Source organism: Saccopteryx bilineata, chromosome 1, assembly GCF_036850765.1.
Source record: "Saccopteryx bilineata isolate mSacBil1 chromosome 1, mSacBil1_pri_phased_curated, whole genome shotgun sequence".
Lineage (NCBI taxonomy): Eukaryota > Metazoa > Chordata > Mammalia > Chiroptera > Emballonuridae > Saccopteryx > Saccopteryx bilineata.
Genome location: NC_089490.1, coordinates 12,595,104 through 12,622,479, shown reverse-complemented (window position 1 = coordinate 12,622,479; position 27,376 = coordinate 12,595,104). Strand labels below are relative to the sequence as shown.

At 53.0% G+C, this 27,376-nt stretch overlaps 1 protein-coding gene across 3 annotated transcripts in view; it reads right to left on the bottom strand.

Moving 5' to 3' along the window:
* PACSIN1 (protein kinase C and casein kinase substrate in neurons 1) overlaps positions 1 to 27,376 on the bottom strand; it is a 67,590-nt gene that overhangs the window by 19,700 nt on the left and 20,514 nt on the right. Inside the window, exons 1-2 of one of the 3 annotated variants that reach the window (XM_066279964.1) lie at positions 1,855 to 2,008; positions 1,229 to 1,302 (exon numbers count right to left, since the gene is read on the bottom strand). The exons of 1 other annotated variant lie outside the window; for it this stretch is intronic. The gene's annotated coding sequence lies outside the window, so the exon portion shown is untranslated. Of the gene's footprint in view, positions 1 to 1,228; positions 1,303 to 1,854; positions 2,009 to 27,376 lie in introns of those variants that run through there. One more of the 3 variants, XM_066279887.1, reaches the window with a different exon arrangement.

Here is a 27,376-nt window from a genome sequence, read left to right as displayed (position 1 = left end):
TCAGCTAAGGCTGCTGGAGGGAAACAGAGGCCCCAATCTGGTTCCCAGCCAGGGAGGTGCCCTAGGCAGTGGGCCTACTATGTGCAAAGGGGTGGGGCTTGGAAACGTGTCCCAGGAAGTCATTCCAGAGGGCTCACCGCCCCGGAGTCTAGGGACCACAGAGTGTAGGAGAGAGACAAAGCAAGCAAAGACAGACCCTAGGGACCTGTGGGGCAGAAAAGAAATTAAAGAGAGCAGGGATGTGGCCTAGGCAGGCCAGAAGTGGGGGAGGTCGGGGCCAGGCCCGGAGAGTCTGAGAAGGGGCAGTTCCCTCCAGCCCTTTCCCAAAAGAGCCTGTCCTGCCGGCCTCAGCAGCCGGCTGTTCAGGCCAGCGTGGAGGCTGGCCCAGCGGCCGGCCTGGCTGCAGCAGGTGAGGCAAGGCCGATGCCCCAGGCCCCGGTGGGCAGGAGGGGGACGAAGATTAGAGAAGCAGGGGCAGACCATGATGGTGCACCTGGGCCAGGTGGCTGCCAGCTCCCAGGCATCCGCCAACCTGCTCCTGTGCCCTGACGCCTGCTATCTCATCCCCAGCCCCTTAGCCCCAGAGCAGAGGCTCTGTGCTAACACTCAGCAGGTGCAGCTCACATGTGCAGGAAGGAACAGAAGCACAGCTCCTCAGGGCATACTCCTCTACCCTGTCAAAGGCCCACGGGCCCCTCCTCAGCCCCGGCACAATGTCCTCTGACTCCCAAGAACCCAGGAAAAGATGCTTCTTCACAAGGTGGTGTCAGCTCTCAGCAAAGGACCCAGCCAAGTGCTTGGTGGGTGCTGGGTAGGGAAGGCGGGCAGGAGCAGCCGGCAGAGCCTTTGCCCCCTAGGTACCCTGACCATACACCTAAGGTTGCACACACCGCCCCCCTGTCCCTCCCTGCCTGTCCCCCCACCCCCTGCAGGCTAGGATCGACTCCCCACACAGGCCAGGGCCATCCAGCTCCATCCCAGGGCAAAGCGCGACCAGGGGCACCTCACCCTCTCCACCACTGCAGGGCTGCCCGCCTCTCTGTGCTCGGAGCCCGGGCAATGCGGCCCAGTCGTCAACCCCCCCCAGCCCCACCCCATGTGGGCAGCAGTGGAGGCTCCTCCGCAGTGCCTGAGCTCCCCCAGCACCCACGGAGACTGTCCCCAGGAGCAATGCAGCAGAGGGACAGAAGTCAGGGAGGGAGGGTCACAGCCCCCCCCCCCCTCACACCTGGGGCTTGCTCTCCTGTATCCCAACATGGAGACTCTGGGTTTGCTGGGGACCCCTCTTCCTGGGATCTAGTTCTGCAGGAAGAACAGGAGGGGAAGCACGTGAGCTTGGGGGAAAGGAAAACGATGCCTCCTTCTGACCAGAGGGCTCTAAGACCAGGTGCCTGAGGCCATGGGGCCAGCAGGGCGGCTGCCCTGTGTTGGGGTGTGTGTGTGTGGGGGGCTGGATCTGCTGGATTCAAATGGCCCAGGCCTGGCAGTGCCCCAGTGCAGGTGAGGGACAACCTCGTCTCTCCCTGCCCCCACCCTCTCTAGCCTTAGCCCAGGGAGGACGGGCACCCCGCAGCCCACTGCTGCCAAGGACGGGGCATTTCGGCGCCAGGACCTGGGGCAGCGGTGGAGAGAGGGGCGGAAGTGCAGGAGAGTTAAGGCAACGGGGCACTGTCCTCCCGACGGGGAGGACCCGTTTTGAAGAGAGCCTCCCGGATGCGGGCTGCTCCCCACCCGCCCCCTGGCCCTGGCCCTACGGCCCCACCGCCTGCTGCCAGGTGCTGCTGCGGGAAAGGCTGGGGCGCGCCAGGGCCCCGTCTCCACGCAGCCTCCTCAGCTGTCCCCGAGGATGCCTACCTGGGCCCGTCTGGGTACCAAGCCAGGGGCAGGTGGGAGCGCACTCGCCCCGCGGGGCCAGGCCAGGCCCGGAGGGGCTGGCTGTCCTCCTTCTCCGTGGTGGCGGGCAGGGAGCGGGCCTGGTGCCCGGGCTGGGGGCTCTGTCCTCTTGGGTCCCCTCCACCGTGCTGGCTCCCGAAGGCAGCGCCAGGACTGCAGAAGCCAGCTCCCCGCCCCCCACCGCTGCCTCCTCCCTCTCCCTCCTCCCGACCCGCCTTCTTCTCCAGCCACCCACCTCCTTCTGCTCGTTTCTATGGCAACCAGGCAATGCTCGCACAGCCAGCCTCCTTCCCCTGTACACCAGGGGACGCCACCTTCTGCACGGCGCCTGCACCAGCGCCGCGGGCGCGCACGCTTCACATTCAGAGGCTGCGGGACACGCGGGCTCACGTGACCACCCCGGGCTGCGGGGGCGCCCTGCCCGGCCTCTGTCCTCGCTTTCCCCTTGAGACCCGTCTCCGACATCCTGCCAGACACTCTATCCCCCACCTTTCCAGGCACTTCCCTCCTTAAAATCCAACTGCTTTCGGCTCCGTAAACATTTCTGTTTGCTTACTCATTCATTCGCCTTCAGCTACTCCCCAACACTTTATTTTGAGGCTTTTCTGGGTCAGGCTGACTGTGAAATGCTCGTTCACAATCCTGTTCCATGAAATCCCATACCCATTTTACAGACTGGAAACTGAGGCCCGTCGGTGATAAAGCAACCTGTCAGCGTCCACGGCTCCCGGGCTCACTGTTGGCAGTGAGGCAGGGCTGTGACTCCCATTCGGGTGCTCCTCCCAACGGCCATGGCCATCACTACCCCTCGGAGCAGACACCTCCCACGACACACGTGTGATCCATACACATCAACATGCATCCATGCACACGTGCACTCCAACAACACACACAAATACCCATTACACATACTTGCTCACATGCGTCACCGCAAGCCTGGGTATCTACCAATACATGCACAAGTAACACACACACGTAACTGTAACACTAACATCAGTGCTCACACGTGCACACGGATCTGGAATATACAACACACAAACCCTCTTCCACCGAATCACTGCTGCACACCCACACCTCATTAGAAGAGATCAGAGACACCGTGTAAGCGTCCCAACCAGGGGACTGAAGGATGAGCCACTTCCCGGGAGAGGGTCTGACTCTGCTCTGTGCCCACCTCTAAAGATCAGACACCAGTCTGCCCACCTTGTCTCAGCTCTGCTGCTGGAGAGGCTGGGGTGGGGGTGGAGACAGAGCCCACCTTCCCCCCAGCCCCTCCCTCCTTCCTGCAAGTCCTCTACCTGGGCCAGGCTGGATCCTGCCTGGAGCCCTTCGGCCTTGGGGCTCTGGGCCCACAGATGTCCCTGCCCACCTTCCTGGTTATTGGGACTTGGAGCTACAAACAGGAAAGTAAAAAGGGCCTGTCCTCCTCACAGGGATGTCTGTGCCTCAAACAGCCCTGCTACCTCCCAGGAGGGGCAACATGGAGCAGGGGGATGGGAAGGAGGAGGGGAGGGGCCCAGCGGGGACTGGGGCCCAGGATGCACACCCAGCCCCACAGGGGGCACTGTCCCCAGCCCAGCACCACCTCAGAGGACCTCGGGCAGGGCTCACAGCAGCCCCTGGGCCCCAGGGCAACTCTCAGGGACCCTACCCAGCCCAGACAGGGCAGATACAATCTGAAAGAACCAGATGCCCATGGAAAATGAAGCCAGAAGCCGCCTGTTGATGATGGCCTCTTCCACATTCCGTTTCATCCAGACTGATGCCAATGAAATCAGACAGGCTGCAAAGTGTAACGGAATTCCTGGTATCAGAGACATCAACTGGGAGGGGGGAAATGACCATGGAGCAGAAGAAACAGGGCATTTCATTCACTCAATAGATATTTACCAGGCACCCGCCACATGCCAGGGACGGATTGTTCTAGGTGCCGGACACAATGTGGGCCGGAGTCCCCGCCCCGGAGGTGATGAGCTAGTAGATCCTGGACTCCTGTCCTCCTGCCGTGCCTGTGGCTGTCACCGCAGCCCTGCAGGTGAGGTCACAGAACGGACAAGGAAACACGGGCTCTGAGAGGCTGAGCAATTTGCCCAAGGCGACAAAGCCAATAAATGTCTGGATTGGGGTTTGAACCCTCTGCCTGCCAGGGTTTTTGCCCATGTTCCACGTTGGCTCCATAAAGAAAGACCGCAGTTTCTGGGAGTTTCAGAGTCAAGAGCGCTTCTTGTCCCTACATCACAGGCAGGACAGGGTCATGTGTACTTGAAATGCCAGTCAAACAGTGGGCACCGGTGAGGACCCCAGAATGACAGTCACGTCCAGCCGGGCCTTCCTCGGGCTAGCATGCTGCATGCAGCCGGATGTCCCTAGGCCTGGAGGTCCCCAGCAGAGGGTCAGGCTGAGCCCAGACCAGCGGAGTGGGGATGCCTGACACCTGAGAGCAGAGGTTCCTGAAAAGACAGGAGACGTCCACTAAGGGCAGGAGGGATTGGGTTCCCAGGAGCTGTAAGCAGAGCCCCCCCCCCCCCCCCCCCCGTCTGCCAGCCCCCGGCCCAGGATCATCTTTCCACTAAAGAGCTGGCTCCAGCCAGGGATACTTAAGACAGGCCCCTGCCCCCAGCCCCCACCTCCGGCAGCCTGATCTAGCCCCATCTGCTGCCTGCCAGACCCCCGAATTCTGCCCTCCCACACTCAGACAGGCTCTGTGGCAGAAGCCGACCCTTGGTCACCTCCTCCGTCCCCAGCCAGGAAGCATCCACCCCCACCCCACCCACCACGGCCGGGCTGAACCAGTCCCTTCTGCTGTTGGGAGGGGCCTCTGAGTCACCTGTCTGCAGCCTTCTACTTCCCCCCCTTGCGTGCCCAGACAGGCTCAGGGACACCGCCCCCACACACCCACCCCAACCTCGGCCCCTCCTCCTGGGCCTTAACCATGTTCCAGTCCACCGAGGGGACAGAGCAGCTGCCCTTGTGCCCCCAGGAGAGGCCGAAACCTTCTGTCACTGCCTCCTCGCCCAACCCGAAGAGCATTCACTGCCCCCACACCCCAGCCAGGCACAGTCACCCACATGTTCCCAAGGCAGATGCAATCAGGGCTCATTAGCTACTGCTTTGCATCTCATCTGCATAATGTCCCCATGACGGCCAAAATGCCAGAATCCTCCCCAAACTCCTGCCCACGACAGGCAGGGCTGGCCAGCAATGGAGCAATAAAGCGGACAAGGCTCCCTTGGGGGTCTGCGTGGGGCTAAACATGTGGAGACAGGAGGACCAGAGGGAGAAAACCGAAGGTGACCTGTAAATTTCAGGCCCTGAAAGGGCGCCCAGAGGAAGGGCAATAGCTACTTAGAGAGCGCCCAGTAGGTCCCGGCACCGGCACCAGCACCGGCACCGAGCACTGAGCACGGTGTGCGCTTGACCCTTGGTTTTCTACAGCGAACCATTTACAGGTGTGGAAACCGAGGCTCAGAGTGGTTAAGGCCTCACTACTCCAAGCCTGGGCCCCACCTGGGAGCTGGGCAAACGTGCAGTATTGCAGGTCCGTCCCAAACCTCCCAAATCCAAATTGGCACTGTCACAGGGGCCCAGGAGACGGGAGTGTGCAGAGTACTAGGGTAAGGGACCTGCCCGGTGACACACAGCCGGAGAGGACACTGGTGTCAGAACTGAGGTGTGCCTGACCAGGTCCCGTGCTAGTTAGGTTAGTGTCTTTCACACATTTAATAAACATCTGGAGCACCTACTATGTGTAGTTCTGATCTGGGCAGGGGGGGAGTCACAGCAGATAACCACGGGACAACCTCGTGAACGCCTCGTGCCAAAAGAGGAAGACACACAACAAATACCCGACACAGTGCACGCGGTGGTCAGTGCTATCAGAAAAAGAGCGCGGGGTAAAAAGACAGAGGGGACAAGTGGGGGCCACTCTGGAATCCCCCTTCGAAGAGATGACACTTGAACAAAGACCTAAACAAAGGGAGAAGAGAGGTATGTGAAGGCTGAGGGGAACAGTGTTTCTGGCAGAGGGAACAGCAGGGGCCAGTGTCCTGAAGTGACAGTAAGCTAGGCACACTGAGGGCACCCCGAAACTGACCGGATGGACAGATGGATGGATTAGGGGGGTGGACAAAGGGATGGCAGAGAGAGGAAGTGGACAAGGTAAGAGTAAAGAGAGGCAAGGCAGCCTGACTAGTGGTGGCGCAGTGGACAGAGCGTTGACCTAAGATGATAGGTACCCGGTTCAAAACCTCAAGGTCACAGGCTTGAGTGTGGGGTCACTAGCTTGAGCACGGAATCATTGACATGATCCCAAGGTTGCTGGCTAGAACCCAAAGGTTGCTGGCTTGAAGCTCAAAGGTCGCTCGCTGGTTTGAAGCCCAAGGTCACTGGCTGGCTTGAGCAAGGGGTCACTGGCTCAGCTGGAGCCCCCCAGACAAGGCACATATGAGAAAGCAATCAACGAACAACTAGAGTGAAGCAACTACAGGTTGATGCTTTTCATTTCTCTCCTTCCCCTCTCTCTCACTTTATGTCTCTCTCTCTCTCTGAAGAAGAAAGAAGAAGGAAGAAAAAGGAGGAGGAGGAGGAGGAGGAGGGAGAGGAGGAGGAGGAGGAAGAGGAGGAGGAGGAAGAGGAAGAAGGAGAAGGAAGAAGAAGAAGAGGCAGGCAGAGGCCAGAGCATGTAGGGCCTCATTGGCCATGGTGACATTGTACTTTATTAGTACAAAGAGAAGCCATTGATGTTTTTTAGCAAGGGGGAGGGGGGTAGAGGATCCAATTTATGTTTTCAAAAGGTCACTGTGGTTTTTATGTGGCAGTGACCAGAAAGGGGCAAAGACTGAAGCGAGAAGACCATTGAAGAGGCTTCTGCGATATTTATTACCAAGAGAAACGAGTGCCGTGGCCACCGAAACACACGCCCAGCACTGCCGCAGCCCCGTTCTAACGGGCACCAAACCGGAAGCAGCCCCAGCGCCCGCCCACACCGGGGTTGAAAACAGCCTGTGTCTTCACCGCACACCACAGGGGTAGTTTGCTTCTCCCTGTACAAGTTCTACCATGTGGTTTGCTCACACAGTTGAATACTATTCAGCAGCAGTGATTTTTAGCGGGTGAGCTGTAAGAAATTTTAAAACCTGCACTACCTGACTCTCTAGTCAGTGGCACTGACCTCTTTTCCCTTAGATTGTCAAATAAAAAAATTTACCACAGCCAGCACTACAAGAGCCGTCCAGTGTGAATGAATCAAAATTATACGTTTTTTTTTTTTTTCTTTTTTTTTCTTTTTTTGGCAGATCGGCAAAATATAAAGTATAGCCTGACCTGTGGTGGCGCAGTGGATAAAGCATCAACTTGGAAATGCTGAGGTTGCAGGTTCGAAACCCTGGGCTTCCCTGGTCAAGGCACATATGGGAGTTGATGCTTCCAGCTCCTCCCCCCTTCTCTCTTCTCTGTCTCTCTCTCCCCCTCTCTCTCCTCTCTAAAAATGAATTAAAAAAATAAAATAAAATAAAGTATACTTTTTGGTGTGCGGCAGAATTTTAGTAATTAGTTTCTGCGTGCCGTGAGGTGAAAATTGCTGCTAGACAGCAGTGGAAAACATCGAACTGCACATAACCCCATGGGAAAATCTCAAGACATCACGCTGAGCAAGAGAAGCCAAACATAAAAGAACCTACCTAGCGCAGTCTATTTATTTGAGGTTCAAGAGCAGGTAGATGTGGACTCTGGTTCCTGGGCAAGGAGGGGTAGACAGACGCACTTCTCCTTATTCCTCCTGTGGAGTTCAGCTAAAAACCCCAGGTATTTGATAAAAACAGACCTAGGAAGACCCTAATAGGGGAGAAAAGACGGCAGACGGACCCGGGGCCTCGGGGCGAGGAACAGCACAGTTGCGCATTCTCTGGGTTTTCCTGGAGCCCAGGGCATCCCAGATTTGTTGCTGGAGGAATCAGCAACCCAGAAATAGCAAGGAGTGTGAACAGAAACAGCCTCAAGAAAAGCCTGCTCTCTCTAGCCAAAGGATAGGAAGGTGCAGCCTAGCAAGACAACAACCTTTAAAACAATGCATGTCCTAACCTAGCCAAACAGCACAGAAAAAACTGCAGCCCTGTCCCGCCCCCCCTGCCCCCACCCCATGGGGGGGGGGACCCTGGCCTGGCCTGGCCTGGCCTGGCCGGAACCAGTGCCCCACGCCCGCCTCCCCACGGTGGTGACTGTGAAGAATGAGTGGCTGGGACTGGGACTCTCAGTGGTAATAAGACACCCTCCCCTCCATGTTGGGTTGGTGTCAGAGTCAGGTCACCATCCCTCTGCAGTAACAGGGCAGTGAAGAACACAGGGGGAACAGTAACAAGGTACCCCCTCTTCCCAGGCAGGCAGGGAGGTGCTGGTGGAGGTCTAGAGGGAAGCTGGAACTCCCCCCCCCCGCCCAGCAGTAAGGAAGCCCCCCCCCAAGTCCCCCACCAGGGTGTCAACTAAGGTCAAGTGAGGAACCTGGACTTCCACCCTCACCTGGCACCAATAAGGCGCAGTGTTGGAGAAAGGCTGCTAAGAGAGAAGGTTTAAATAAGAGCTGCCTCTCAGAACATAATAGCCCGACGTCCAGGATACAAAAACAAAAAAATCATCTGTCATACCAAGAACCAGTGAAATCTCAACCAGAATGAGAAAAGGCAGCCAGCAGATGCAACACCAAGAAGATACAAATATTGGAATTATCTAACAAGGGTGTTAAAGCGGTAGTCTTAAAAATGTTTCAACAAGAAATCATGAACACACTTGAAACAAGTGGGGGAAAAACAACAACCAGAAAGCCTTAGCAAAGAAATCGAACATATAAAGAAGAATCTAATGGAAATTTCAGGACTGAGAGCTCATTAGATGAGCTCAACGCAGACTGGAACAAGACGGGAAAGATCAGTGACCATAAAGATAAAACACAGAGGCTCGAGCTGGGTAAACTGTGGGTGAGTTATATCCTGATCAGGCTGTCTAAAAAATAGTTTGTGTATGGAGAACAGCTAGCACAGTATTGAAGAAGAACAAAGTTGGAAGGCTGACATGACTCAGCTTCAAGACTTACTACTATAGGCCCTGGACGCATGGCTCAGTGGAGAGAATGTCATCCCCGTACACTGAGGTCGCCGGATCAATCCCTGGTCAGGGCACACATATGAATGAGAAGCAGCCGATGAATGCACAACTAAGTGGAACAACAAGTTAATGCTTCTCTCTCTCGCTCTATTTTCCTTTCCCTTTCTTTCAAATAAATGGGGGGAAATTTTTTTAATAAATAAAAAAAGATAGAAAAATATAAATTAGTCAATCTGTATAAAGAGAAAAATGGACTGAAGAAAACATGAACACAGCCTCAGGAACCTGGGAGCTTATGACAGAAGCTCTAACATTCTGTTTGAGTCCCAGACGGAGAAAAGAAAGGGTGGGCTGAAAAAGTATTCATGGGACCGTAGACATGATCCCAAGGCTGCTGGCTTGAGCCCAAGGTCGCTGGCTTGAGCAAGGGGTCTCTGGCTCGGCTTGAGCCCCTCAGTCAAGGCATGTATGAGAAACCAATCAATAAACAACCAAAGTGATGCAACTACGAATTGATGCTTCTCATCTCTCTCCTTTCTTCTCTCTCTCTCTCTCCCTCACTAAAAAATAAAATAATAAAATAATAACTTTAAAAAAAATTTTAAATTTATTGTGTTTACATAGATTCTAGTGTCCCCCGAATGCATCTCCCCCTCCCCCGTGTTCCCCTCAGCATCCCCCTTGATAAAAAAAAGAGCTTTTATCATGAAATAATGTTTCATTTTATTAAAAGCTTTTTCTACAGGCCTGACCTGTGGTGGCGCAGTGGGATAAAGCGTCGACCTGGAACACTGAGGTCGCTGGTTCGAAACCTTGGGCTTGCCTGGTCAAGGCACATATGGGAGTTGATGCTTCCTGTTCCTCTCCCTTCTCTCTCTCTCTGTCTCTCACAAAAAATCAATAAATAAAATATTTAAAAAAAAAATAAAATTAAATTAAATTTAAAAAAAAAAGCTTTTTCTACAAAAAAATAAAGAAATAAATAAGGGCTACAAAAAAAAAAGTACCCAAATTTGGCAAAAACAATTTTTAAATATATATATATATCTCTACAGATTTAAGCTTAGTAAACTCCAAACAGGTAAACTAGAAAAAATCCACTCCAAGACATATCAGAATCAAACTCCCCAAAACTAAAGACAAAGAGAACATCTTGAAAGCAGAGAGAGAGAAATGACACCTTACCCCAAAGGGAAAGATAATGCGGGTGACAGCGGACAACTCATGAGAAGCTGCGGAGGCCAGAAGCAGCAGGGTCCATCTCAGTCCCTGAAAGAACAGGACCGCCCGCTCAGAATGCTGGGCTCAGTGGAAACTCCCTTCGGGACCTAAGGAGCAGTCGAGGCTTCTCAGCCGGAGGAGGACTGAGAGAACCTGTTCGCGGTCCTGCCCTGAAAGCATGGCTGAAGGAAATTCTTGAAACAGAAAGGAAATGATGAAAGAGGGAATCTAGGAGCCTGGGGGGTGGGGGTGGGGGTAGGGGGAAGGAACTAATAGTAAGAGTCAAAATTCGAGTAGATAGGGTAGACTTTCCTTATTATCCTGAGTTTTCTAAATTATGTTTTGAGAGTTGAAGCAAAAATTATAACACTGACTGATGTGTTTCTCAAAGTATGTAAAGGAAATGCTTATGAAAATTAGACCATCAGTGGTAGAGGGTAAAAAGACCTAGATCAAGTTTTCTTCATTTCGTTATAACTGGTCAAAATCTGACACCAGTAGATTGTGACAAGTGTGTGTGTGTGTGTGTGTGTGTGTGTAATACCTAGGGGAACCACTAAAAAAACATCTAAACAAAGAGATACCCCGAAAAAACCTACAGATGGTTCAAGAATGAGCCAGTCTAATCCATAGAAAGACGTCAGAAGAGCAGCTGCTTCTAGAAGCTGTCAACAGGGGGCGCAGGAGGGTACCTCCTGGGGCGCTGGAAGCGGTCTCTTTCCTGACCTGAGCAGTGGTGGCCTCGCCCGTGGGCACGCACGTACAAACGCTTTACGTTGCAAACCTAAGGTCTGTGAACTTCCCTGTGTAGGTTATGTTTCAATGAAGAAGAAAGAGGCCGCTCAACGGTGCAGGTGGATGACGAGGGGACGTGGGGAAGTCTGACCCAGGGCACCCTCTGGCGGTGGAGTGAGGGGCCTTGCTGTGGTTTGGATGGACGGTCCCGTATGCCACCACCCCCATCATCACCACCAGCCCCTTTCTTACCTCTCATGTTTCAGGGAAATTAAACGGAACGAGGATGCTCAGGACCATAGTCTGACTCAGCAGCAGCTCACACCAGGTTCAGCACTGCGCACACCGCTGTGCTCCACGCATGCCCCTGTGTGGCCCATAGTCCCGACAGTACTCATAAATGACCCCTCAGTCCCACCTGGCGGTTCAAATTCACGGGGCACTGTCCTCCCCGTCCATCACTGGAGACTGTACTCACCCCTGCATTTTACGCACAAGGAAATGGAGAAGGAGGGAAGCTAAGGAATTTGCCCGAAGTCACACCACTCTGTGGTGACCTGAATTAGGCCTTTTCCCCTTTCCGGGGGGTTCTTGGGCTCCAGCGAGCATCCGAAGCACCGGGGAGTTTGGATAGAATGGAAACTGGGCCACAGTCAGAGACTCTGACTCAGCAGGGGTCTCCGCTGTCACTGTCGATGGCTGTGTGACAAAGCTCCCCAGAACTCAGTGACTGAAAACAAACAATGATTTATTCTATCTGTGATTCCGTGGGATGGCTGGGTGCAGCTAGGAAGTTCTTCTCTTGCACGTGGCTTCAGCCGGGGCTGTCATGTCCAAGATAGCTTCTTCACTCACATGACTGACCCTCGGGTGAGACGGCTGAGAGAGCGGGCAGCGGGCGCCTGTCCCTTCCCCCCTTCCCCTCCCCCTCCCAATCCGGTCTCTCCAGCCAGTACCTGGACCCTCCTAACAGGGTAGCTCAGGGCTCCAAGCGCAAACATTCCAAACGGACAAGTTCCAACATGTAAGCACTCATCTATCAAGCCTCTCTGGTCATGATGGCCAAAGCGGGTCACGTTGCAAAGCCCAGAGTCAATGAGGTGGATACATGGGACAGGGTGGGGTTCATGGGTGGGGTATGGAGCACCAATGCAGCAGACCACCACAGTAGGTCCATGGTAGGGCGCAGGAATTCACATTGTTCTGATCTTATTTCTAGGTAGTCCCCCAGTGTGACTGCTACAGGCGTTCCAGTGACCTCGCTTCCACAACTGGTCCTAGCCTATGACAGCTCTTCTATAATGCCACCATCAAAGGGACTTTTAAATCTCCCCACCTATGCTAGTCACTGATCAAAGGAATGCCACACACAAGCTGTCCCAGGGGGCTGACAGTCCAGGGCAGACACCCACACACTGGGACACAAGAATGCTATTCAAGCACAGGAAATACCGTCAATAATATTATAATAACTATGTATGGCGTCAGATGGGTAGTACGAGGCTTATCGGGTGATCACTTGGTAAGTTATATGAGTGTCTAATCACTGCCGTACACCTGAAACTAATGTAATAGTGTGTATCAACTGTGATTATGGCTCTTTCCAGCTGGTGCCAAGCCCCGGGCATCTCTCGGGACAATAGCCACAAGTGCAACAAGACCAGGGGCAAGAGAAAGCCCCACCCCCAGAAGCAAAAATGTGAGTTGGGGCACCCTGCTGCCAACAGTGAGATCAGCCTGCTCCATGAACAAGGTCTGCATGTGGTAGTGGGGGGCGCACTGAGAGGTAGCGGTCAGAGGCCAGGTGCTGATAGCTTCTCCTGGGGCTCCCAGTGCTGCATGCACAAGACAAGGCTTGTCCATGTCTCTAGTGCACCCAGCCACAAGCCGGTCTGAACCAAGACCCTAGTAAGAAGTGCATCGTGCTTACTGACAGCGCACCCGGCCCCCAGGAGGCATGGTGCTGGGCCGGAAACAGGCCAAAGCTGACTCCTGAGGAGGTAGAGATTTTAAAAAACGATCAGAGAAGCCTGACCAGGAGGTGGTGCTGCAGATAGAGCTTCGGCATGGGACACATAGGGCCCAGGTTCAAAACCCCAAGGTCGCCGACTTGAGCATGGGCTCATCTGGCTTGAGTGCAGGCTCGCCAGCTTGAGTGCAGGGTCCCTCTCTGCTTGATCATGTCATGGGGTCATAGACATGACCCCATGGTCGCTGGCTTGAGCCCAAGACAGTTCACCGTCTTGAAGCCCTACATTGCTGGCTGAGCCAAGGGCCACTGGCTCTGCTGGAGCCCCCTGGTCAAGGCACTTATGAGAAGCAATGAACGGACAACTAAGATGCTGCAATGAAGAACTGATGCTTCTCATATCTCTCACTCACTAAAAATATAAAAATGATCAGAGAAGAAACAGCATGAAAGGAAGAATTCCACAACCAGCAGTGTCCCGGAGGCAGGGAGACCTTCTTGTGGTCCTTGCTCCACGACCATGCCAGCGCGCTGGGCAGGTGCCCCCGGCTGCAGGGCGGGGGCTGGAGCTCTCGCTGAGAAAAACCAGGGCCCGGAAAGGCAGTCAACCCTCCTCCCTCCTGCCTTAGCTCATACAATAGAGGTGTTTATTGTCCTTTTAAAAAAGGAGCTGTTCAGACTCTGCTTCTTCGATTAGCCTGGGTTTTACTCCGTACTTGGCCCCCTTCATAGCTCGCCAGATTAGCAATTTCTAACCTCTGCCCCACCGAGGGATCCTTGATGTAATTTTTCACCCAAGGAGTTCAATTTTTTTTTTTTTTACAGGGACAGAGAGAGAGTCAGAGAGAGGAATAGATAGGGACAGACAGACAGGAACCGAGAGAGATGAGAAGCATCAATCATCAGTTTTTCATTGCAACACCTTAGTTGTCACTGATTGCTTTCTCATATGTGCCTTGACCGCGGGCCTTCAGCAGACCGAGTAACCCCTTGCTCGAGCCAGTAATCTTGGGTCCAAGCTGGTGAGCTTTTTGCTCAAACCAGATGAGCCCGCGCTCAAGCTGGCGACCTCGGGGTCTCGACCCTGGGTCCTCCCGCATCCCAGTCCGACGGTCTATCCACTGTGCCACCGCCTGGTCAGGCAGGACTTCAATTTTTGAAAAAGTTTTCTGTACCAAACACAGCACACACGCTAAGTAATTTTTTTTCCAATGGGAAAACAAATGACCTTTTTACTGAATTATCAGGGAGACTTTCTGATCGGCACAGGATCGCCAACACTTCTATGTTGAACTGAGGAAATGGGCGCCGAGCAGGGGGCTCTGAAGCGGTGGACAGACCGGCTGCCTTCGCTTGGGAAATGCTCCGTTGCACTATTGGAAATGACGCGCCCCTGGCCGGAAGCGGGAGGGCCTCCAGCTGACAGCGACCGGACAGGCTGTCCAGTAAGTGAGACTCGTCCAGCTCGGAGTGGCCGCCTGCCTCTCGGGGCGCACCGCGGGCCAGCACCCTGCCGCGGGCCACAGTGGGGGCATTGTCCATGGACTATTTACGTTTATGGTAAATAGAATGCAATAAAATTAAAAATTCAATTCCTTAAGAAAAAAAAAAAAGAAAATCAACTCCTCAGTTGCGTTAGGCACCGTTCAGGGGCTTCGCAGCTGCACGCGGCTAGCGGCTGCCGCTCGGGACAGGGCAGGATGTCCAATCGACGGCGCTGGACGGTGGGGTCCGAAGCCACAGCGGTAGGCGTGGCCGCATTGCACGTGTGCCGGGGCCCGAAAGGAGGCTCCCTACACAGCCAATTCAAGCTGCTCCGTCGCCCGTGCCATACAACGGAAACGCCACTTCTTGGGAAAAAATAATTGGCTCCTCAACAGTGCAAAAATCACACTTAGCGATGCAGCGAACCTTTAAAATCACACACTAAATTTAGAGAGAAGATGGTTATGCACCTTATAGAACCTCAATACCAATAAAGGTAACTATTGGAATAAGCCACCAGGTACAAACCCCAGCCATAGCCAACCCCTGGGGCCGTGCCCACAGCCTTCCACTGGAAGGCCGCCCCCGGCTGTGAGTCTGCCCGTCCCAGCAGACAGGAACCTCTTTGACCCCGCAGGCCCCATACTCTGTAGTCTGGAGCACTTCTGCGTCATTTCTAAAGTAAGGACTGCTCTGCAAGGGGAAGGTGTGGGGCTGATGGGGGAGATGTCTGATTCACTGCGAGAGGAATTTTTAGTAACAGGTGCTATCAGTTGTCTAACCAACAGCCAGTCCTCCTTTGCCCTTGCTGACCAGGCTCCCGACTGCGGTGACCTAGAGGAAAGGCTGATTGGCCTAGTCACACCTTTGGTAGGACTGATATTGTGAGGTGGGTCATTCTTTGTTGGTGGGGGGGACTGTCCTGTGCATTGGAGGACGTTTGGCAGCATCTCTGACCTTTACCCAGCAGGTGCCAATAGCGTCGACTCCTGAGTGGTAACAACCAAAGATGTCTGCAGCATTGACAAATGTCCCCTGGAGGGCGTTGGGGTGAGGTGGGGTGGGGTGGGGTGGGGGAGAATCAACCCAGGTTGAGAGCCACCAGCCTATGGCTTAAACTTTAAACTATTACTCTCAAACTGGGACGTACATCAGAATCACCTGAAGGAATTATTAAAACACAGACTGCAGCCTGACCTGTGGTGGCGCAGTGGATAAAGCGTCAACCTGGAAACACTGAAGTTGCCGGTTCAAAACCCTGGCTTGCCTGGTCAAGGCACATATGGGAGTTGATGCTTCCTGCTCCTCCCCCCTTCTCTCTCTCTCTCTCTCTCTCCCCCCTCTCCTCTCTAAAAATAAATAAATAAATAAATAAATCACAGACTGCTGGGCCTCATCCCCACAGTTTCTGACTCAGCAGGTCTGTGGTAGAGCTCGGGAATTTGTACATCCATCAGGTGCCCCGGCAATGCTGACACTCCCGGCTGAGGGACCCCACTTTGGGGGCCACTGGTCTCAGTCATTTGTGGCACTCCTGTTCCCCCTGGACAGTCAGAGCAGAAGGAAAGAGCTCCTAGGAAAGGTTTCCTCATGGAGAAGGTTAAGAGACTTAGGCAAGAATGTCCCTTATCTTCCTGGACACTGTGGAGTCTGCGCGTTATATCTGGAGCTGTGGCAGCCATTTTGTGGCCTCAGGGGGAGCTAGTTTGAGGGCCAAACTGACCCACTGAGGATGAAAATAAGCTGGTTCTTGGAGGTGGTTGAGTCATAGAGCTAACGAAACAAAGCTAGAACTGTCCTCAGGAGATCCTGGTGAGTGACCGGACGAGTCTCCCTTTTTGTTTAAGCCAGTAGTTCCCAAACTTTGCTGCCCATTAGAATACCTAGTTGGCTTTCAAAACTTGCCCCACTGCCTGGCCTGCGGTGGCACAGTGGATAGAGCATCAACCTGGAACGCTGAGGTCACAGGTTCAAAACCCTGTGCTTGCCCAGTCAAGGCACCTACGACAGGCAACAAGCAAGCAAAGAACAACTAAAGTGAAGCAATTATACTTCTCACTCCCCGCCCCTCTCTCCTATCTCTGTAAAATCAATAAATTAAATCTTTAAACAAACAAACTTGCCTCACACTAATGATGTCAGAATATCTACGTGTAAGACCCAAGTTTCCGTATCTTTTAAAATTTCCCCCAGGGTTTTCAGTGTACAGCTGAGTTTGAGAACCCTTGCTATCGAATGTGTGGTTGGTGGACCATCAACATTAGCATCACCTGGAAGCTTGTTAGAAATAGAGAATTTCAGGGCCCTAGATAGTTAGCTCAGTCGGTTAGAGTGTCATCCCGAAACACCAGGGTTGCCGGTTCAAGCCCAAATCAAGGCACGTACGGGAAGCCACCAATGAATGCATAAATAAATGGAACCGCAAAATGAATGCATCTCTCTGTCTCTCTCTCTCCCTCTTCCCTCTCAAGCTCTCTAAAATCAGTCAATAAATTTTTAAAAAGAAAGAAATGGAGAATTTCATGCTCTACTCACACTGAGAATTTGTATTTCAAAGTTTGTATTTTAACATATGCACAGAAAAATTTGAGAAGTCATGCTTTAAGCCAGTGGTAGTCAGCCTGGTCCCTACCGCCCACTAGGGGGCACTCCAGCTTTCACAGTGGGCGATAGCAGAGCAACCAAAGTATTGTATAAATAAAAAGATAGATTTAACTATAGTAAGTTGTTCTATAAAGATTTATTCTGCCAAACTTAGCAAAAATCCAACATAAAGTACTTGGTAAGTAATTATTACTATATGCTTTCACTTGCCGTAACTCTGTTTTATAAATTTTATAAAGTAACATTACTTCCCTACTTTATAAATCACCATTACTGTGAAACTGGTGGGCAGTTAGAAAATTTTACTAATAGATACAAAAGTGGGCGGTAGGTATAAAAAGGTTGACTACCCTTGCTTTAAGCCATTTGAGCTTTGGGTTTTCTGTCATTGGTATCTCAATTGTGACCATCTTTAATATGTCCAGAAGGCCTGACCAGTGGATAGAGCAGGGGTGGCCACCAGTTTTTGTCCCCCGGCCAGATTAGAAAGAAAACTTTTTTCACGGGCCAGATGAAATATTAAAATTAAAAAATGTTAAATACAAAAACGATTCATTTAAGTAAACAAAATTTTATTATGTAATTTGTTTATGAATAAATGTGAATGAAAAAATTTAATATACAGTGTTATTTCAATAAAAATATATTTTAATAAAAATATAATTACATACCGTATAAATATCCAAACTGTATCGCAATCAATCAAAACAATATTTAATTAATAGAATGAGTTTGAAGGGGTTATATCGCAAATAAAACAATTATTTCATTTCACAAACAGCCTGGACACGTTTTCAGTTATCAACTGCAGCTATTGTCTATGCTACAATGCCACTTGATTCAGCACACTTGACCACAAAAATAATGAATTGTTTGACCTTGGGTGCACACTGGCAAACTCCGCCTAAAAGAATGTGGGTTTCACATCCCCGCTAAATGTCAAATAGTTCATATTGAGTACAGATGAGTACAAAAGTTATAAATCTTTATAATGGAATCTTTTTAAAAAATAAAGAAGTATCGCGAATCCATTCAACCAATTATTGGAAGTTAACCCTAGATTAGTCACATGCGGAATTATTTTTCATGTATCACTATCTTCTTAAATATCTCGATTTCCAATAATCAAAGATGCTTCCGCTTCTGAGTAGCTGAGATTTTAAAGTAGTGGAGAATATTAAAAATTTAATCAGGCCCTGGCCGGTTGGCTCAGTGGTAGAGCGTCGGCCTGGCGTGCGGGAGTCCCGGGTTCGATTCCCGGCCAGGGCACACAGGAGAAGTGTCCATCTGCTTCTCCACCCCTCCCCCTCATCTTCCTCTCTGTCTCTCTCTTCTCCTCCCGCAGCCAAGGCTCCATTGGAGCAAAGTTTGCCTGGGCGCTGAGCTGAGGATAGGTCTGTGGACTCTGCCTCAGGCGCTAGAATGGCTCTGGTTGCGACAGAGCAATGCCCCAGATGGGCAGAGCATCGCCCCCTGGTGGGCATGCCGGGTGGATCCCAGTCGGGCGCATGGGGGAGTCTGTCTGACTGCCTCCCCGCTTCCAACTTCAGGGAAAAAAAAAATTTAATCACAGGCTGCATGAACTCATTACCCGGGCCGGATCCGGCCTGCAGGCTGTATGTTGGCCATGCCTGGGATAGAGCATTGACCTAGGACGCTGAGGTCCCAGGTTTGAAATCCCAAGGTCACCAGCTTTAGCGTGGGCTCATTTGGCTTGAGTGTGGGGTCACTGGCTTGAGCGTGGGACCATAGACATGATCCCCTTATTACTGGCTTGAGCCCAAAGGTTGCTGGCTTGAGCCCAAGGTCGCTGGCTTGAGCAAGGGGTCACTGGCTCAGCTGGAGCCCCCTGGTCAAGGCACATATGAGAAAGCAATCAGTGAACAACTAAATGCCGCAACTACAAGTTGATGCTTCTCATCTCTCTCCCTTCCTCGCTCTTTTCTCTCTCCCTCTCAAAAAATAAAACAGGTCTGCAGGTCTCACACATCTGAACACCGGGTTCACATATTTAAATCATATTGAAATGATTCTTTCAAAAGACACCCCCAGTGCTCTTCTCAATGCTGAGACATTGTGAGCATGTCTCCTGAAATTGACCACGCCTGCAGCTACAACAGAGGAATCCCACCTCTTGGAAAGCACTCTTGAGAAAGTGTTACATACGCCCAGGATATGTCCTTGGCAATTTTGTTACATCAGGAAAGGAAAAAATCTAAATGTCCATAGTTGGGTGAAATGATAAGTTATGTTCACATTCCTATATAGTATTGCTCATTTACTGGGCAGTTACCATCCTAAATGTTTAACACGAATTACCTCGTTTAACCTCATAGCGTCTCTCTAAGGCAAGCATAATTATTATCCCCATTTTATGGATGAGGAAATGGAGGTAGAGTAGTAACTGGCTCAATTTATTGCACAAAACTGGCGGAGTTAGGTGGGATTTGAAGCCACACAGTGTGGCTCTAGACCTGACCCAATCATCAGAGTGGCGTGCCTCCCAGGGAAGAGAAATCTCCCCCTCCTGACCTCCTGACCTGACCCTTCTCTACTGTACCTGTGCCTGTTCTTACCACATGCATGTCCCTGTCCATCACAGACCTGAATACTTGAGCGTCACTATTATTATCTGGCCCGTCTCAGGGTGCTTCTCAACCCAGACGCATAGGAGAATTACCTGCAATTCTTTTTTATTATTTTTTTGGGGGGTGGGGGAGTATTTTTTCTGAAGTTAGAAGCAGGGAGGCAGTCATACAGACTCCCGCATGCACCCGGCCAGGAGCCACCCGGCATGCCCACCAGGGGGCGATGCTCGGCCTATCTGGGGCATTGCTCAGTCTCCGCTGGAGCCATTCTAGTGCCTGAGGCAGAGGCCATGGAGTCATCCTCAGAGCCAGGGCCAACTTTGCGCCAATGAAGCCTTAGCTGCAGGAGAGGAAGAAAGAGATAGAGAAGAAAGAGGGGGGGAAGGGTGGAGAAGAAGATGGGCACTTCACCTGTGTGCCCTGGCTGGGAATCGAACCCAGGACTTCCACACGCCGGGCCGATGCTCTACCACTGCGCTAACCGGCCAGGGCCTGCAATTCTTTTTTAGTTGTGGTAAAATATACATGATATTTACCATTTTAACCATTTTTCAGTATACAGTTCAGTATATTAAGTATATTCACATTGTTACCCAACCATCCCCCACCACCCATCTCTAGAAGGTTTTCCTCATCCCAAACTGAAACTCTGTATCCGTGAAACAGTAACTCCCCATCCTGCCTCCCCCGGCCTCTGGCAACTGCCCCTCTCTACCTTCTGTGTCTGCATGTCTGCATACTCTAGGCACGGCTCGTATTCAGTGGAATCACACGGCATTTTCCCTTTTGCGCCTGGCCCCTTCCACTTAGCAGAATGTTTTCCAGGTCCCTCCACGAAGCATGTTATCAGTGCTTCGATCCCTTCCATGGCTGAGTGAGTATCCCTTTCCACTGATGCCACCTTTTGTTTCTCCATTCGTCCACCGCCGGGGATGTTTGGGTTGCCACCACCCTTGGGCTACTGCGAATAGCTCTGCTGTGACCCCTGGTGCTCCAGCGGCATCAGTTTGAACCTCTGCTTTCAGTTCTTTTGTGTAGATACTTAGAAGGGGAGCTTTGGGTCCTCTGATACGTTTCGCATCTTGATGACCCTCCAAACTGTCTTCCAAACAAGCTGTCCCATTTTACTTTCCCATCGTCTGCAACGCGGAAGAGTTCTCCTTTTTCCACATCTTCACCAACACTTGTTATTTTCTGGGTTTGGGGGTTTTGTGTGTGTGTGTGTGTGTGTGTGTGTTTAAGTAAAGGCCATCCTCATGGGTGGGAAGTGGTATCTCATTGTGGTTTTGATTTGCATTTCCCTCATAATTAATGATGTTGAGCAGCTTTCCATGTGCCTATTAAGCCATCTGTGTATCTTCTTTGGAGAGATGCCTATTCAAGTCCTTTGCTCATTTTTTAACGGGTGGTTTGGTTTTTTTTGGTGCTGTTTAGAGTCTGAATATTAATCCCTTATCAGATATATGATTTCCAAATATTTTCTCCCGTTCTTTACACTCTCTTCAGTGTGTCCTCTGATGCACAGAAGTTGTGCATTTTGGTGAAGTCCAATGCATTTTTTTTTTGTTTTTGTTGCCTATACTTTCTTTTGGTGTCATATCTAAGAAATCCGTCACATCCAATTGCCACAAAGAGTCCCCTGGGTTTTCTTTTGAGTTTGATAGCTTTATTTCTTACATTTAGGTCTTTCATCTACTTTAAGTTTTGAATACGGAGTAAGGTAAGGGTCTGATTTCACCTCCAGGCATCAGTAGCTCAGGCTCCCCGGGGGGTTCCCAAGGGCGCCCCCTGGCTGAGAACCACTGTCCTGCCGCGCTGCCGTCCTCTTAGTCCCGGGCCCCCTGTCTCGGTCTCCGTGATCCCCCCACTTTCCAACACAGGTACGGCCCAGGGAGGTAGGCAGGGGGGTTGATGCTGGGCCTGGGGGGACCCTGGGAGGTTCCAGCCCCAGAACGTCTCAGACACACGGCCTCCCCACATCTTCCACGCTGCCCGGCGCTGGGCCGGCAGTGCCCCAGGCGATGAACAAGCACCAGCCGTGGGTTCAGCCCCGGGGGAGCATGGCTGTACTCGCGAGAGGCCGCAGAGTCAGAGGGCAACAGGGCGCTGGACGGCGGAGGGACAGGCTGTCTGTGCTGCGACACCGAGGTCGGGCTGGGGCGCAGCCTCGGCGGGCGGGCCGGAGCGGAAGAGGAGGAAGAGCTGGAGCAGAGGCGCAGAGCATCGGGGAGGCCTCGCCGCAGGAGCGTCCCGGGGGCTGGAAGGGGCGACGGTGACAGCAGTGACACCTGCCGGACGCCTGTCTGGTCATGTTGTTTCTTCAGGGATCACAGCAGCACTGCCCTCACGGGGCAGCTGGGAGGGTTACACGAGTCAGGACAGGAGAGGTCCTGCAAATGAGCCCGACACAGAGGCAGTAACGCCAGCTATAGATTCCATCTTTGGCCCTGGCCGGTTGGCTCAGTGGTCGAGCATCGGCCCAGGAGTCGATGTCCAGGGTTCGATTCCTGGTCAGAGCACACAGGAGAAGAGACCATCTGCTTCTCTACCCCTCCTCCTCTCCCTTCTCCCTCTTCTTCTTCACCTACTGCAACCATGGCTCAATTGGAGCAAGTTGGCCCCTGGCACTGAGGATGGCTCCATGGCCTCCGCCTCAGGCACTAAGAAGAGCTCGGTTGCTGAGCAACAAAGCAACACCCTAGATGGGCAGAGCATCATCCCCTAGTGGGCTTGCCAGGTGGATCCTGGTAAGGTTGCATGCGGGAGTCTGTCTCTGTCTCCTCTCCTCTCACTGAATAAAAAGAAAAAGATTCCATCCTTATTACCTACTTTAATTTAGCAGCAACCCTAAGAGATGTGCACCGCTATCTCTACTTTTTTCAAAGAGGAAACTGGGGATCAGAGAGGTGAAGTCAGTGACCCACTATCACACAGCAGGAACAAACCAGGATTCAAACTCTAATCCGTTCAACTCTCTAGCCCACCCACAAATCCTCCATGGAAGGAGGATTGGGGAGCACAAGCTGGATTTCTGGAATCCAGACCTAGAAGGGGCCCCTTGAGGCCGTCGTGTCTGACCCATCTCCTTTGCTGTGCAGAGAAAGGAGGTGACAGCCTGAGGCCCCACAGCATGTCAGGCTGAGAGGAATATGGGGCTGAGGCTTCCAGAGAGACCACTGGGCAGGACAGGTTGCTGGCCAGCGCTGGCCGTCTCCAGCAGGCTCAGCTGGGAGCGCACAGGGGGCCGCAGCACCACGCGGAGCAGAAGGCAGAGCAGCCCCTGGGCTGACAGCTCGCCTGCCTGCCTCCCCGCTCAGGCTGGCAGAGACCGCCCCTCCGGGGGGGGGGCTCCCAGTCCCCGATCCCCTCACCAAGGCCTGCAGCCCAGAGACCCCCTGACAAGCCTCCCCCAGCCTCCTCCCCACCATGAGGAGGAAGTCAGGCAATTACAGATGACCTTTGCAGGGAAGCAGAAATGTAAACTGGGATTCGCTTGCCTGTGCAATCTTCATAATTACCACAGTAATTATTCCCTGTGAGCCACTGTGACCAAGGCTTCATTCAGCACAGGTGCCAAGCTCCCAACATGCTTTAGCGCCCCCCTCCCGCCCGCCCCTTGCCAGCCCCCTGCCATCACAGGCTGCCCTTTGTCCCATGGCATAATCTCCGGCGTCTGCACAAGCTGTTGCCTCTCCACTGTCCAGCTACAGCCGCAGGGGTGTGCTCCAGGGAGCCGGCTTCATCCGCAGTGCAGAGGCGAGGGGACAGGCTCCCCCTCACTGAGGACCAGGAAGCAGGTGAGTTCTGGCAGGGGCCAGCCCTTGACTCCTCTGGGCCCCGCTCCTTCCCACCGGTTTCCAGGGCGAGAAAGACAGACCTCTGAGTCACCGTCTCTCGTTTAGACAGAGGGGAGACTGAATCACACCGAGCACCCAATGTATGACTTAGGAAATTTTTAAACTTGGATGTGCGACAAAAATCTCCTTTATATTAAAAAAATATATGCAAGTTCCTGGTCCTCACCCTGGAGATTCTCATTCTGTTGATCTGGCGTAAAACCCAATCATCCCAGTTTTGTTTCTTCAGAGGATGTCAATCATCAGCCCAGCTCTGGGAACTGTTAGGGGGAACGGGAAAGATTCCTGAGTGTTGTCTGCGCTTTTCCTCACTGTCAAAGTTTTCCAACAACCGAAAGCTCCTTCTTTTTCACATCTAAATAACCACTGGAAGAGTTAAGGGGAAGAGATGTGAGTCATTCACACTTTAGCATAAATAAGTTGACTCAGCCAGCTTTTTGCCTCACACCTCGCTGAGATTCTGCCTGTTGGGGGTGGGTAGGAGGGAATTAGGAGTGTTGGTATGGGAGGAAGGAGAAGAGAGAAGGAAGAGGGAGGAAGCAGAGGTGTTCCTGAGAGAGGTAGTGAGAGTAAGGGACTTTGAACTGAGCCATTTGACTTGAATGGATGTGTCCCATGATGGGAAAAATGAAGAGAGACTTGAACTTGAAACAGCTAAAACTCATGCCAGAGTCATGCCAGACTGTAACTGACCAGTGTTCGCCTGAGCTCCACGGCGGATACCAAGCACAGTGTAAAGGCCTGCCTAGACAGCCCACAGTTGGTGGGCAGTGATCTAACTCTTTGCTATTCAAAGTGTGGTCCGTGGACCAGCAGCACTGGTATCACCTGGTACTCTGTGGGAAGTGCAGAATCAGGGGCGCACCAGACTTGCTGCCTCAGGATCTTTCAGGAAGGTCCCCAGGAGACTCCTGAGCACACGAAGGTTGGAGAAGCTCTGGTCTAGCTAGCTAGCACTTAGCTCTGGAGAGCCCTGGGGGTTTCCTGCTTCTAAGAGGACATCGATGGGCAACCCTTCAGAACTGGAATCTCAGGCTGAAAGGAGTTGGATAGACCAAGTCACATGAGGATTTTACTCTCTGATAATCATTTTACTATATCTGCCAGGATTTGGTTTTGAGAAGAGCCTTGGAAATGGATATTGAGTACAGTTAGATGAGGGTGGTCTCAGGGCTCCTCAAATTTCACATCCACCCACCTACCAGGAAGCAGTGGTTCCCACCCCAGTTGCACATAAGAATCCTCAATGCCTGGATGACCAGAATGGCTAAAGTAAAATGACCAACAATAGCAAGTGTTGACAAAGATACAGCGCATCCAGAACATTCAAACACTGCTGACAGGAGTGTAAAAAGGTACAGCCACTTTGGAAACTATTCAGCAATAGCTACATGCACACGTTATACCCACACGCCCACTCTTGGGTGTATACCCAACAGTAATGAGTACACATGGCCACCAAAGCCATGTACATAAATGTGCACAGCAGGGGTACTCATATCAGCCCAGAACAACCCAAACGACCATCAGTAGTTGTAAGACTGAACTGCGTGTTGTGCTGTGTGTGGCACCGCCTGGAAATCCTGCTTCGGGACCAAGGTACACCTTCCCCCAGCTGTGGGGAGTATTTACTGCCCACAGTTCTCAAAGTCCTTTTCCAAGAATCACCCCACCGCCACCACCACCGCCACCCTACAACCCCTTCCGGGAGGCAGCTCACATCCTGTCACTGGTTCACACGGCCCTGGATTGCTTGCCCTTAATTCAGGACACCTCGGCAGCACCAGCCCAGCCTCAGCGTTCCCTGTGGGATCAAATGAGGCCTGTGTTCGACCTCCCCCGTCTCTGCCGGGTCCTCACCCCCTGCAAGAGTTGTTCCAGAGAGCAGGATCCAGCGACCGACCCTCTGGTGCAAGCCTTCCTTTTTTTTTTTTTTTTGATTTTATTTATTCATTATAGAGAGGAGAGAGAGAGAGAGAGAGAGAAGGGGGGAGGAGCAGGAAGCATCAACTCCCATATGCACCTTGACCAGGCAAGCCCAGGGTTTCGAACCGGCAACCTCAGTGTTTCCAGATTGACGCTTTATCCACTGCGCCACCACAGGTCAGGCCAAGCCTTCCTTTTAGAGACTGTTTTCCCAAGAACCCAACCTAGCCAGTTGGTGTCTGGAGGGGCTCTAGGAGGCGGCCCCTGAGCACGGGACCGAAGCTGGGCCCCTGGCAGTGGCTGCGCAGGAGGACAGAGCCTGCAAGCTGCAGAGAGCAAACTGCTAACACCCCCAGGGTGGGCAGCGTGAGCGCGGAGGCAAGGTCTCCGCGTGAGGCTGGGGGAGGAGTTAGCAAGCCCAGGAGCTGGGGCTGGGGCTCTCCCCCGCGCAGGAGAAAGACAGTGAGGAGCTGAGAGTGATTAATCGCTAATTTAAGGCCAAGTGTGAAAGCCAAGGGCCTCCTTGGCTGCATATAAATTTTCTCCTGCAGCCGGAGGGGCGGGGCGAGCCGAGGAGTCGGCGCGGGGATTCATTGTAAGTGGAGCAGGACGTCGGCGGAGGTTGAATTCTCAGCCCACGGTGCGCGTCTGTGGCGCCGAGGTCAGGCCCTGCGTGGGAGTGAGACGTGAAGCGACACCCCACCCCCACCCCACCCCCGCCGCTGGAGGACAACGCTGAGGACCCTCCCTGAGATCTGCCCCTCCTCTCCTGTCCACCGACCAGACTAGGGTAAGGCACCCCTCCGCCCGGCTGCAGGGGCCGCCAGCAGGGCACCGAGCAAGGCGGGGGCGGTGGGGGGGCATGAAGCTGGGTAAGAGGGGTTACCCCACAGTACGAGGACCCCGAAAGACGTGTGAACACACTGCCAGGGGCAAGCGGCGGCCGCAGCACGAGAACTAGAAACGCCAAGGCTGCGGGGTCGGGCTGCGAGAGAGGCATCAGGCGCAGAGAGCGGGCATGCTCAGTGCATAGACCCCCCTGGGCCGCAGGCCCGCCCAGTGCCCGGGGGGCCAGCGCCCTGACAAGCTCACAGGGGGTGGGGTGGGGGTGGGTGTCCTTTCAGGACCCAAGGGTAGGTGATGCTGTTACAGAACTAACCGCCTGGACAGTGATGGAGGTGACAGACAGGGTCCCAAAATAAGAGGCCAGGAGGCAGGGCTTACTCAGCAAAAGCAAGGTAGGGGCCATGATCACAACCATTGGCGAGGTCCGGTGGCAGGGCGCGGGGCCTGGCCCACAGAGCCCACGGGGACAGCTAACAGAACCTGCGTCCTGGGTGGGCAGCCACCAGGACACTGCCACTCCACGTAACGGGAGGAAACCAAGGCCTGGTGGTCCGGGACTGACCACCCAGTAGAGGCACGATCCCCGGCCCAGTTTCCAGACCTAAGCAAGGTTTCAAACCCAATGCACTGAGGACAGCCCAGGACCCCGGGAATAAGGGCCCTGTGGCCCCAGAACGAGCATACGGAGCAATGATTCCACCGCCCCTCCCCAGAGGGACTTCCACAGACATTTATTGGGTAACCCTCCCTGGAGGAAGAGGGATGCCGAGGAATTGTGAGGACTGTTAGTATTAGACACGGGGTCCAAACGGATGTCGGTACCAGGAACTCAGAAGTCCTCAGAGCCCCCGTTTGGGTGGAAGCACAGGGGGACCAGGTGATGAATGGATGCCTGACCCAGGTCCGACCACGTTCCCTGCCTGGGCCCTGGGTCGGCCCTGCCGGCGAAGGACAGAGGAGCCGGCTCGTCCGGATCCCCGCTGTCCCGCACGATCACCCAGAGGAGTGCCCATCGGACCCACCGGACCCTGTTCGTATCCCCGCTTCATTCCTTCCTGCAGAGCCACCCTTGGGCCCATTCTCCCCTCTGCAAAGTGGCCAAGATGGCACCTGCTTCACACAGCAGCTGTGAGGACCATGACAAAGACCCGAGTTTC